Source organism: Triturus cristatus, chromosome 5_1 (assembly GCF_964204655.1).
Source record: "Triturus cristatus chromosome 5_1, aTriCri1.1, whole genome shotgun sequence".
Taxonomy (NCBI): domain Eukaryota; kingdom Metazoa; phylum Chordata; class Amphibia; order Caudata; family Salamandridae; genus Triturus; species Triturus cristatus.
Genome location: NC_140587.1, coordinates 688,590,262 through 688,602,365, shown reverse-complemented (window position 1 = coordinate 688,602,365; position 12,104 = coordinate 688,590,262). Strand labels below are relative to the sequence as shown.

The window sequence follows — 12,104 nt, the reverse complement described above, 5'->3', positions numbered from 1 at the left end:
ACCAGAGTATAAGAGGAGATCATGGACTACATGGACTTGGGGACCTCTTACTGTTTGCAAATGGCTTACTATCAATGTGAAATTGGTGGTAATCTGCAAATGTTTTGTCGCCGTATTCCTAGTTGAAAAATATTCATACATACCAGTGCGACTTGCTATTAGGGAGGGACATCCTTTACACGCCCCTTCCTTATAGCGACTCGCAAACCCTATTTTGTCATGAGTCACCGAGTCACAAAATATGGTTGGTACATAGCAAAATGCATTTTACTGGTCGCAAATGGTCTGATTGGCCATTTGTGACTGGTAAAATGCGTTGTACATCTGGGACCTAGTGCCTTGTTGTGAAATGCTACAAAAAATCATATATTGGGTTAGACTGTGTAATGTTGAAAACATATTTTGCTACTGTCACATGGTCGCTTGGAAAACTTCATGAAGATTCCATTTTTTTTCTATGCCACACTTGTATGAAAATAGTCACTTGTACAGCATAAATTGTCACATACATCCTTATTTAAAATTACAAAATGATTCAGCATCAGATATACCAGGCAGAAATGAGATAGAGGGTCATTTAGATGTCAGCAGACTGCCCACTAAGCTGCTGGGCAGCAGATGTTCCGCTCCATTACCAGTGGCGGGCGGTGACCCTCAATACTGGAGAGACATTGAGAGAACCAAGAGCCGAAACCAGTGGGGGCCAAAAAGATTTTTTTTCAAATTAAAAATGTCTTACTTGTGTTTCACTCATCTCCACTTTTTCTTCTTTCTTCTTGGATGCCGTCAGTGCGAGGGCTCCACGTGGTGCGTCAGGCAACCCCTTCTGCAAATCCAGACTCTGTTCTCATGCTGCAGATGAGCAGCATGAGAGCACTGCCAGGTTTGGTGTGAGCAGGTTGCCTCAACGCTCCGAACAGAAAGCTTGTGCCTGCTCTTCACCCAGCTGTCCGAGTCAGCTAGGTGGAGAGGTTTACACTGCCCAATTCAGCCTGGCCGTCGCAAGACAGCCGGCCAAATTGACTTGCACAGTGTAAACTGGTAGAGTTACCATCCCTCCCCTGCTGTGAGTCAGCAGCCATGCCCACCCCCAAGCACTGCTTGGGCTTGAATCAGTGAAAAATAAAACGGCTATTAATTTTATTACCATCATATTTGTCACCTTTGCTGCATTGGCAGCAGGGGCGCAACACTCTTCTGCCCCAATGGGGGGCACTGGTGTAATCTGCATTGGCTGGCCAGTCATAACTAGAGTTAAATGTCATTGCAACTGGAAATCTTTGCCAAAAGCGGTCTTAAAGTCAAGATGGGAGGACCTTTGGCAAGAATGTGAATGCGGACCAGTCTGCTATGTCATAGCAGCATGGTGAGCCTGTCTCACTCTTTTATTGTTTCTGTGAAATACCCGCTTAAGGCATGAGTTAATTTCGTGTAGAAAAAGCAGTGTAGCTGGAAGTCTGATGACATAGTGAGGGTGGGATTTTGTAGTTTCTGATTGTGGAGCTGCCTGGGGCCTCCATGTCAGAAGCCAGGCTGCTCCCACATGTGTGGAACCATGGGGCATCCAAAGGTTCTCAGAGAACGTGTTTATCCCCACACTCTCGATGACTCCTCAGTCCTCTTCTCCCTGTGAATTGAAAAAGTTTTCAAAAGGTAGTTGTTCATTGACAAATTCTGTATGCATTTGCCATCATACATAAAACATAAACTCGAGGAGATAAAAGTCTGCATGCATATTCCAACTTGAGGATTTTGCATTAGGGTGGAAAATATTTAATTGGGGGTGAAAATTATCTTGGGATGTGCAGAAAAATTTCACACGGGAAAATGGCGAAGGTAAACTTAACAAAGGATAAAAATCAAGACATCTTCACTGGTGAAAAGCAAATGTGAATAGAAATTGCAGGAAAGTTTTGGCTGTGTACCTTAATTTTAACGGTTCTTGGTATTTACCTGTAAAAAAAAAGTCCTTTCTATTCTTATTTATGAAGGCTCATGCTGGTGATACAAAGCACATGCTATTTGCTACTCAACACAAATGGTGTTTTGCACAAGAAGGGTGAATGTTACACAGTTCAAAAAACACTTTTAACGCTACTTTGAAGCACAAGGGCTTTACTAGGGCTGATCAGCAGAAACATCCATTGGTTTTGATGCAAAACCCTATCTACTATGTTAGCCATTTTAGTCTTTTAGCAAACAACTAACACTTTCTTGCAGCACATGCAGACAAGTTTGCCTAAACAAAGGAACTTATACCGGAAGGGTCTGCCTCGAGATAAAATCCTATGCTAGACAGTGCATACTCAATGATGCACACTCACCGCTGCACCATGTCGTGAGTCTATGCCTCAAGGTAGGTTGTTTATGTGCCAGCACAGGTAATGATACCAGCAGAAGCTAGTCTTTGTAGATGCTCTGCTGTGCTGCATTAGCTCCCTTGGCAATTTAGCAGCAAAAATTGATGAAGTGCTGCACATTAAAAAATTAACCAAAAAGGACCTTCATCTTTTGAAACTATAGCACCGACTGGACATTGACTAAAATGTGTGTCATTTACTGTGTCATGTTGTATTTGTATGTCTAGACACCCCTTTCACCTATATAATGCCTTCACTGCTTAACTACTGTACCCTTGGAGAATTAAGTGCCAAAAGGGTGGAACTGTGTTGCCCAATTAAAGTGTGACTCAGTTGGTGCCTCCGGGATACCATTGTCAATTGACAGTGCTCACACAGGATATTCACAGTAATCCATTAGTTCCCCAGGACACCCAAAAATGGTCTCACCAAGATAAAGATGTTGTACTTAATCCATAAATGATGACACACACAGAGGAAACCTGTGTCTGTACAGCCAGACTCCAACAGCTCGAACTCCCAACCGCCCTGGAACCCACCTAGGTCACAGACCCTACATTCCACAACAGACAAGATACAGCAAGGAAAGACTATAGACTAATACGCAGTATAACACATCCCCCTTTCTTCAATATGACATAAGGAGCGCAATGCACCCCCTGCAATGCCTCACCACGGAAAACCGCAGGATAAGATAGGGCCCACCACACAAGACATCCAAAATATAAACATATTGTAATATAAATGATGTCCAGTAGTCTAGGTGTAGATTAACTAAGATGGTTTATTATGTAGTTAAGATCAAGAGCCCTGCCAGGAGCAACCTTCCTGCTGCTCAGCCCGTACTCCAACTCACTCTCTCAGACATCCAACACTCCATGCATCACCATGCACCAACATTCCATGCCACACTCTCACTGGCTCAGCAGCAGGTATAACACAATGTACAGGGAACAAGAACGCAATGCAATTGTCCAATGAATAATTTGCATTTGCAGAAAGACACATGCATGGAAACAACAGGTGGACCAATCACAAACATCTTATGATGACCAGATGACATGCATGTCAACATCAAAAGTAATGATAGTAAATTACAATGTATTAAATGACATGCATGTCAACCTATAATATGTAATGATGGAAAATGACAATGCAAACAATGTACTCACATAAATGAATAAAGCAACGAATAAAGCAACGTAACCACGTCCTTTCTAAATGCATAAAAACTCCACTTAACCCACATCTTCTCCCTTTCCAACAAACAAGATGGAAAACACATGCTCTACAACACCCCACCTCACATATCAAACATTACATGCCACAAACATACTAGTTGGCCAGACTGGAATGGAAGACAGCACCCAGGAAACAAACACCGAAGGTGCAATAGAGACAACTCCATAGCAAAAGAAAAAAAACATCACAGGTGGGTTACACCCTCACAATCCTACTACACAAAAAAATAACCAATCCAAACACAGGCAACCTATACGTTTTAGCACCTAATGGTATTAGGAACTGTTCAGCATGTTTGGCCAGGTTAGCAGTGAAGTTACAGGAGTGTGACTTCACAGTGTAATATCTACCTGGTTGGAAGAATAAAGTTGCTGACTGTTTGTCTAGGCTACCCGACAAGCTGTGTGAGGAGGGTGACCTTGTCACGGAAGAAGTAGTAGTGAGTGTAAAAGATGTGTTAGCAGACCTGCATAGTGCAGTATCTAAGAAGGAATGGATGGAGTCCTTGGACAAGGATGAAGAGCTTAAAGCAGTAGTGAAGATGATGAGAGGGGGTGTGAGAATAGAAAGCACGTTTTTCAATGCGGTCAGACCATATTCTAAAGTTATGGAGGAACTTTCTGTAAATAAGGACCAACTCATTGTCAGGGGTGAAAGGTTTGTACCTCCTGTAGCGGAAAAGGGCAAATTGGTACGATTGGCACATGAACGTCACATGGGACAAACATTCACGCTAAAAAGGTTGAAAGAGAATTTCTGGTGGCCTAAGATGAATACGGATGTTAAGTGGTGGGTTGAGAGTGCGTACAGTGCAAGAATTCTGAAAAGAGGTTGAAAGTTGGAGTAGGTGCACAAGACACCCATATGCACATGTCTGATGCAGATTTTGTGTGCGAGAAAGTAAATTTATTGGTTTGTTCATGTTTTTGCAGGAGCAAGAAAGGTTTGCTGCTGTGGTGATGGACGCAAAGTCAAGGTGGTTCGAGGTGGTGCTTGTGAGAAATGTGAGTACCAAGTCTACCATTGCATTATTGGAAGAAATTTTTAGAAAGGAAGGAGTGCCGGTAAAACTGGTCACTGACAATGGCACACAGCTCAGTTCGGATGAGATGGGAACATTTTTGGCACATGTAGGAGTGCAACATGAATGTACATCTTTGTATAACCCACAAGGCAATGGTCAGGTGGAAAGGATTAACAGATTGGTGAAGGGAACCATGGGATTGGCTGGTAAAGCGGGACTTAGTGCAGGGTGCAATAAGAGACATGTTGTGGACATACCGTATGACATCCCATGCAGTGACAGTAAAGTCTCCCTTTGCAATGATGAGGGACATGGGTGGAGACCGTGGGTCTAAAACTTCAATTTTTGTTGAAGGGTATGGTTGAAATCGTTGCTCTCTTCTTTACAAGTGCTTCCAACTCCGACTCACTATCCACCTCTGACACCTCTGCGTTGCCTACGTTGCTTAATTTTTGCATCTTCTTCGTGCACTTCTCCAATTCCTCAACAACTTTCTCTATTTTCTTGGCGTCCTTTAGTGTTGGATCAGTAGCTGCTCACAGGTGCTCCTGCATCTTCTTATTGTTACACTGAACAATCAACTGAACTCTAATAAGTTCCTCTGTCATGGGTCCAAACTTGCATTTCACAGCCAGTTCCCTAAATCTTGCCACAAACCCATCAACTAATTCATTAGGCCTCTGCGGTTGAGTGTAAAACTTGTGCCTTTGCATAACAATATTCAGCGTCTTTGCGAAACGTCTCTGTAGACAAAATTTGGCTTCTTCATACACATCTTCCATCACATTGCCAAATATTTAAAAATATGTTGCCCTTCAGTCCCAAGACATCCTGTTAACAACGCTTTTTTTCTGAGTGGTAAAAGGTTTGAACCTCCTAATGCCTCTATATAGTTCTCAAATGTTTCTATCCAGTTCTCAAATGTTTCTATCCAGTCTTCCCACTCAATGGGTGGTTCACCTTGTTGCATTAAGAATGAGGTAGGCAGAACTACAGATTGATTGATACTCATGATGACTGGGTTTAGGAATGCCAACTCATAAACAGCAACCTTAATCCTCTCTCTCTCTCTCTCTCTCTCTCTCTCTCTCTCTCTGCCAGTATGGATGTACTCACAGCAGAGTATTGGATGGATTTTCCTTATGGAGTGATGCCCACTATAGCCACCAGATGGCACTGTGCAGGCATGTTCCTATTTATAGGCGGTGATCTCTATGATGACGGCTGGGAAGTAAGAAAGAAGCAAACATCAGTTTGTCTTGTCCTCAGGTGAGTGTCTAACATTTAACAGGTTAGCATTTAAAAGACTCAACAGCGTACAATTTTGAATGTCAGTAACTTCTACGGCCATGAGTCAGAATTGAGGAGCTAAGCGTCCCAGCAGCAAGCAGCATAAGGTACTGACACAGCAGTCAGCCAGCACGGCTGGACACGGTGCCTCACTCAGCTCAGCAATGTTGGGTGAGGAATGCTTGGAATGAATGAGACACGAGCGGAGACAGCGCATGAGGAGTGCGATGACAGCGGTGTTCACGTGGGGAGCACACGAACAACGTTAATGGGTGCGCAGTTAGCCACAGCTGTTTAATCATTTAACAAATATCTCAAAGTCATCCGTAGGACAAGCCGGAAGGGTTGCAGCACCATATTTTAAATGTAACACAGCACAATACTGAAAGGTCCTACCGCACTCTTCACTGCATGCAAGTCTTAATCCACGATACTGGATTCCTCTGCGGTCTGCTCCACGGGCACAGAAGTCTGACTGATCTTATCCTGTTGCCAATTTATGTTGTACTCGATCCATAAATGATAATGCACACTCCAAGTCAGCAGTATCTTCAGGTTTATTAGACCAGAGCAAATCTGCATCTGTAAAGCCCGACACCAAGGGGGAGAGGATGTAGCCGTACCGCTAGAGCAGTCGACTTCGGAGCTGGGGAACCGGGTTCGAGTCTCGGCAACGACGCTCAACATCCTGCGATTCTGGGAAAATCACTTAATCTCCCCATGCCTAACACAATTGAATGTGTCCTTCGTAACGAAACTGGTGCTCATGTAAAGCGCTTTGATACCCGATTTCCTGGGTCTAGTTCGCGCTACATAAAACTCTAAAAATATTCAAATTTAAAAAAAACCCTGGAACCCACCTAGGTCACAGACAACACATTACACAACAGACAAGATACGGCAAGGAAAGGCTATAGACTAATATACAGTATAACAGAAGTCATTCCGCTTTGAGAATGTGTCTGTTCTTGGCCACATGTTCTGTCTGCAGTATTGGTGGTCCCTCCCCTGCAGAAGTGGGTTGTGGCAGCCTCTTGTTCTGGCGGCAGTGGAGATGGTGACGGTCAACCTCTCTACATAACATAAACACATAATAGACTTGCAGTTTCTGTCAGAACTCTTAAAATAGATGTTGACCAGATACAGGGACTTGAAAGGAAGAATGAAATACATTGAGCCTTATACACTTATTCTTGCTCTCTCTTCTGTCCCTTGGCTTCAAATTCATGAATGTGAAGATAGACAGAGATAAAAATGGGGATAAACATGTTAGTAATTCAAATATATCCTTTGCCAAGCTCAAGGATTAATAAATCCATGACACTAGAGAACTTTGAGCTAAAACACGAACATTTATTTGACCTACATTGCAAGTTGCATGTTAGTAAGCATTTGTGACTGAGCTGGACTGAAAATTAGTATCATGGGGCATGCATTGCATTTGGCTGTGATGTTCTTACATACAAAGTTACCAAGGCTGATTCTTGGAACATACTCTTCAACTCAAACCTGCAGAAGGCCCACAATTTTGAAATGATACGAAGATCGGTGCTGCGATTGAATTCAATGTTATGGACCGTGCTACAGGGAATATCCTGGAATATCACAGTAATCCAAAAAACATACTAATGCCCACAGCACTGGTAATTTTGGATGCAAATAAATGACTGCACCAGCAGTTCCACCATTGTGGTAACGCTGGCCTATGTTTTGTAGATACATCAAATAATGATCAAGCAGTGCATGATCAGATGTCAGAGAAACAGTCCAGAAAGTTACAAAGAATCAGCAGCATCATTTAGTACGAGGGTTATTAAAAGCAACTCACCCAGGTATTGCACGCTTTGGTATAGGAGATACCAAATCGTCTACAGAAGAAGACATTCAGAAACACTTTCTTCAGGATTTTGGGTCCAAGACAGGTTACATAAACTGGTCGCAAATTGAGCCCCACGTTTTGTGACCAGTCTCTGATTTTGCAAAGCAATTTATGTTCTAAGAGGTCAAGTTGCAAAAACTCCAGTCTCTGGGGGTTACAGAACAACCTCCTTAATGAATATTGATTATGCTATTTTAACTCCCTATGATTGGCTGCAAATTCAGGGATGGTGGTCTGCAAGGACCAGCACACCACCGTCACTGTATATGCATTCTCAAACGGGAAACGTTCCTTTCGAAAGCAGGCTGTGTTCCAGAAAGGTACTGGGGCTTCGTTACATTTTTTAAAAAAAATAAGCGTTTGCCATTTGGAAAGACATTGAGGGGAGCTGGCAGTGGTACGGGGGACCATGGTCTGCTCCTCTGTAGGTCCAATAGAGACAGCCTCCCCTTTGCCAATCTGTTATCACTTCCTTTTAGGAACCAATAACATTTCAATGGTGTGCCTGGAACTGTGGCATCAACCTATTGGTACATATCATACCGAATCGTAATTACAAGGGGGCGCCCCATGCTTGCCCCTGCCCATTTGGAAAACTGAGTGAACCCCACAGTCACTTTTACCAGAATCCCAAAAAGTGTTTGGTAAATCCTAAAATTTCATTTTGCCATCGCAAATCATGTGCTTCTGCAAATCATAAAGTATATGACCGCAAAATACTTTCATACATTCGGTGCTTTGGGACTCATTAGGATGGCTTTCGGACATCAGTCCGCCCGCCATCATAGCGGTGCTGGGCCGCCCGCCAGATGGGCGGCGGTCCCACCAGCCCAATTAGGATGCACCCGCCAGATGCGGGTGCATCTTGGCCTTTTAACATTGCAGACGGTGCTTCTGGTTGCAGCACCGTTCGAAATGTTAAAATGCCACGATGTGCATTTCCATGCACAATGTGGCAGGCACCACGCCATGCCTGCCACCTTGTGCATGGAAATGGTACCCAGCAGTGCACCTACACCCTCCCCCCACACAGAGGGCTCCCAAACCCAATCCCTGCCCGCCTTTCCATGGCAGTGTCGCCGCCATGGAAAGGCCTATCTCAGGACACATCCTGATATGGCGGACGGTGGCTGCTAGGCACCACCACCATATTAGTGGCCCTTTTCTGTCCGCCAGGCAACTGGTGCGATTGCCACCGGCAGAAATGCGTCGGGCGGACTTTGTGTCCACCGCGATACACACTGCCATCCTAATACAGCGGTGGGTAAATCTCTATGTGATGGCGGAAGGACCGCCGGCCCGGTGGTGGTGGTCCTTCTGCTAACATAATGAGCCCCTTTGTTCGGTAGATACGAGTGCCCCTCAAAGAGGATAGAGTGATACATATCACAAGGAGATTTGAAATGTAAAAATTCAAAGACAAGTCTCTAGATGACAACATTAAATCTGTAGCCTGGCCAAGACTTAGCCTTGTGGAATGTCATTATCAGAATGTGCAGTGTTATATTTAGCTCCTATTATCTGCTTGACAAAGGACATTTACCAAGCTGGTTGTTTGCGTCATCCCTACGTTTTGGTTATTGTCCTCTGATGAGTAGGAATTGCTTTGGTCTATATGTGTGCCTCTACATTTGTAGAAGGCATTCACAGCGTGCACTACACCATTCAGCTCACGCCATGCCAAAGTAGAGGCCGGTATGTCATCAAAATCTGGAAACTGTCAGGTATTGAATGAAAGAAAGAGGCAATCGTTTGTGTCCTTTGTAGTGTGCCATTGGAAGTCGTGTATGATTTTCTATTTAGCTTTTAGGACAGTTTTGTTAAAGGCATTCAAAAATGGATTTGCATTTATCTAGAAAATCGAGAGGAGGGTGGTATCTGGGCTCTTCGCTTTATTTAAAGCAGTAAATACCTGTGTTTACTTGCTGCATATATTAAAGGTTTCAGATAATGGAAATCAGTGAGTTTTAATGAACTGCAATGACAGAGAGTTTGGTATCTGTTTTCAAATCGAAGGTTGTTCCTATCTGTGTATATTTTTTGCCCTTGCGTGTTGTAATTAAACTAAACAAATGACATCCCTGAATGAAACATAAGCAATGAAATAAAGACAACGCTGACGTATGCAGTCAATGCAAAATAAATGTTGCTTCAAACAGTGCTATAAACCTATATCTTTGCAACATTTTATTGCACAACCCAATCAATGAGATTGAAGCAAACACATTACCTCCTTCATTACTGCAAATTATTTTAAAATGTTTGACAGCAGCTTCATACCTGACAAGACAATAATGTTTGCTAAGTTATATTACTGTTAATTTTGTAGAACGCTCTTATAACTTAAAGAGGTATCTTGGCACTGTAGTCAAAAATGCAAAGCACACTAGTTTGTGCTTTTGTGATCAGCCCACAGCCTCTGCCCTCCCTTCGCACCTGGTACTGCCTCTTAAATGTAAGGTTGCATGCTCTTTAAATTCGTTTTTCATAGGTTCTTGCATCTGTGTTCCTAGGGCTGGGGTTTGTATTGGACCTAGGGCTTAGGGTTTGTGTCCTTATTGATTGATAGGGCTAGGATTCTGATTGGTTCCTAGGACCAAGTGTTTTTGGAGCTAGGGCTTAATTATTGTGCTCTGATTGGTTGATAGGGCTATTGTTCTGAATGTTTCTAAGGGCTATGAGTTGTATTGGAACTACAGCTTAGGGTTTATGTCCTGGTTGGTTGATGGGGATAAGGCTCTGACTAGTTCCGAGAGCTAGGGTTTGAAGTGGATCTAGGATTTATGTCTTGTGTTTATATTTTTCTCCAGCACAGGGGGCAAAGTCCCCGAGTCCTGTAAAAGCAACCAGCAACATTTTTCTCATGTTGCTGGCAGACAATAAGAATGCTCACTCCCATGGGAGTATGACTCCTAGGGGAGAGAATCAGTTCATGAGTAATAAAGCTTACAAGGACAATCAAAATGCTCAATTTTTTAATTGCCACTGCTGTGAGTTTCTCAAAACTCTTGCGGTCTCAACCTTCCAGATACACAAATTATTTTTACCCTTAATTTCTAAAAAAAAATATATATACACCAAATCACAAAAAGCACAATCCACAGACCAATATCTAGTTTCCTGCTAAATTTGGTGTAATTCCATTAGGTAGCTATTTGCTGTGGGCCTGCCTAAAGAAGTTTATGCGTGGGGATTTTGTACATTGGGAGCCCCCACAATGTTTCTCGGCCCACTTGATGAATCACCCCAAAACATTCCAAGCACAAACTAGTCAAAAACTAGTCAACAAATGATTCCTCTCACAGCGCGCTCACGACTGATGCTGGTCTGCAGAAAGGAATTGAATTCTGCCTTTATTTTGCCACCAAAGAATTTCAACTTGCACTCCAGGAGTTTTAGTTAAAGAGCTTATTTAATCCAAATAACATTAGCCATCACCATCACCAGTCCATCTTTCATGTCTTTTTATACAAAAACTCCCAAGTGGCCAATAATGAGGTATTGTGGGATTTGGAGTTTACTCAATTGTTTTTATTTAAACAAAATGAAATTCCATCCCTTGACAAAGTGAAAATGTATACACATGTTTAAACGGTTCATTACTCAAGTAATAAATATGGCTTTTCAGTGAGAATTCCTAATTTTTGAATCACTCATAGATTTATTGGCATCCATCTTTTTCATTTAGGTTTTTCGCCGGGCTGAGTGTCATATCTCATTTGTTCTGATTTAAGGATGTTCCCCACTTGTTTTGGCTGCAAGTGACACTCACGGTTCGTATATATTGATGTTTTATGCCATTCGTAGAGAGTTCCCAATTTTTGAAGCACTCATGGATTTGTCAGTATTCATCTTTTCTTCATAATGGGTATACATTGGTTTTTCAGGTCTGGCTAAGTGCCATGTGTAAACTAGTGGGTGATCTCTTGGACTGTGGTTATTCACAGCTTCTTGTTTGTGTTGATGTATTTGTTTTACGAGATGTGGTAAAATGGTTGCTTCTGATTGCATTCTAAATGGTGTTCGAACCATATTTTATAGGTGGATACATTGTCTCTATTCTGTGAATTATAAATGAACATTGAATTCTTCATCCCCGTTCAGGCCATATGGTTGCTTCGTCCGGAATCTGATTATTAGCCTGGACTCAAGGCATCATAATTTAGTTGTTCTGTCACCACCTCTCTCACTAACGGGGATTGTTGCTAAACCCCACTATTTCATTTGTAGCCATTTGTGGTTCACATGTGTGCATATATATTTCATCATGGCATAGTTATTGTCGTCATTTTGTATTGCACGAATATGC

General features: G+C 42.6%; 1 long non-coding RNA gene across 1 annotated transcript in view; it reads left to right on the top strand.

The window, feature by feature from the left end:
- Positions 1-9,437: 9,437 nt before the first annotated feature.
- Positions 9,438-12,104, top strand: part of LOC146831367 (uncharacterized) — a 691,452-nt gene continuing 688,785 nt past the window's right edge. The window contains exon 1 of the long non-coding RNA XR_014961274.1: positions 9,438-9,519. This is a non-coding gene — a long non-coding RNA (uncharacterized LOC146831367). The remainder of the gene's footprint in view (positions 9,520-12,104) is intronic.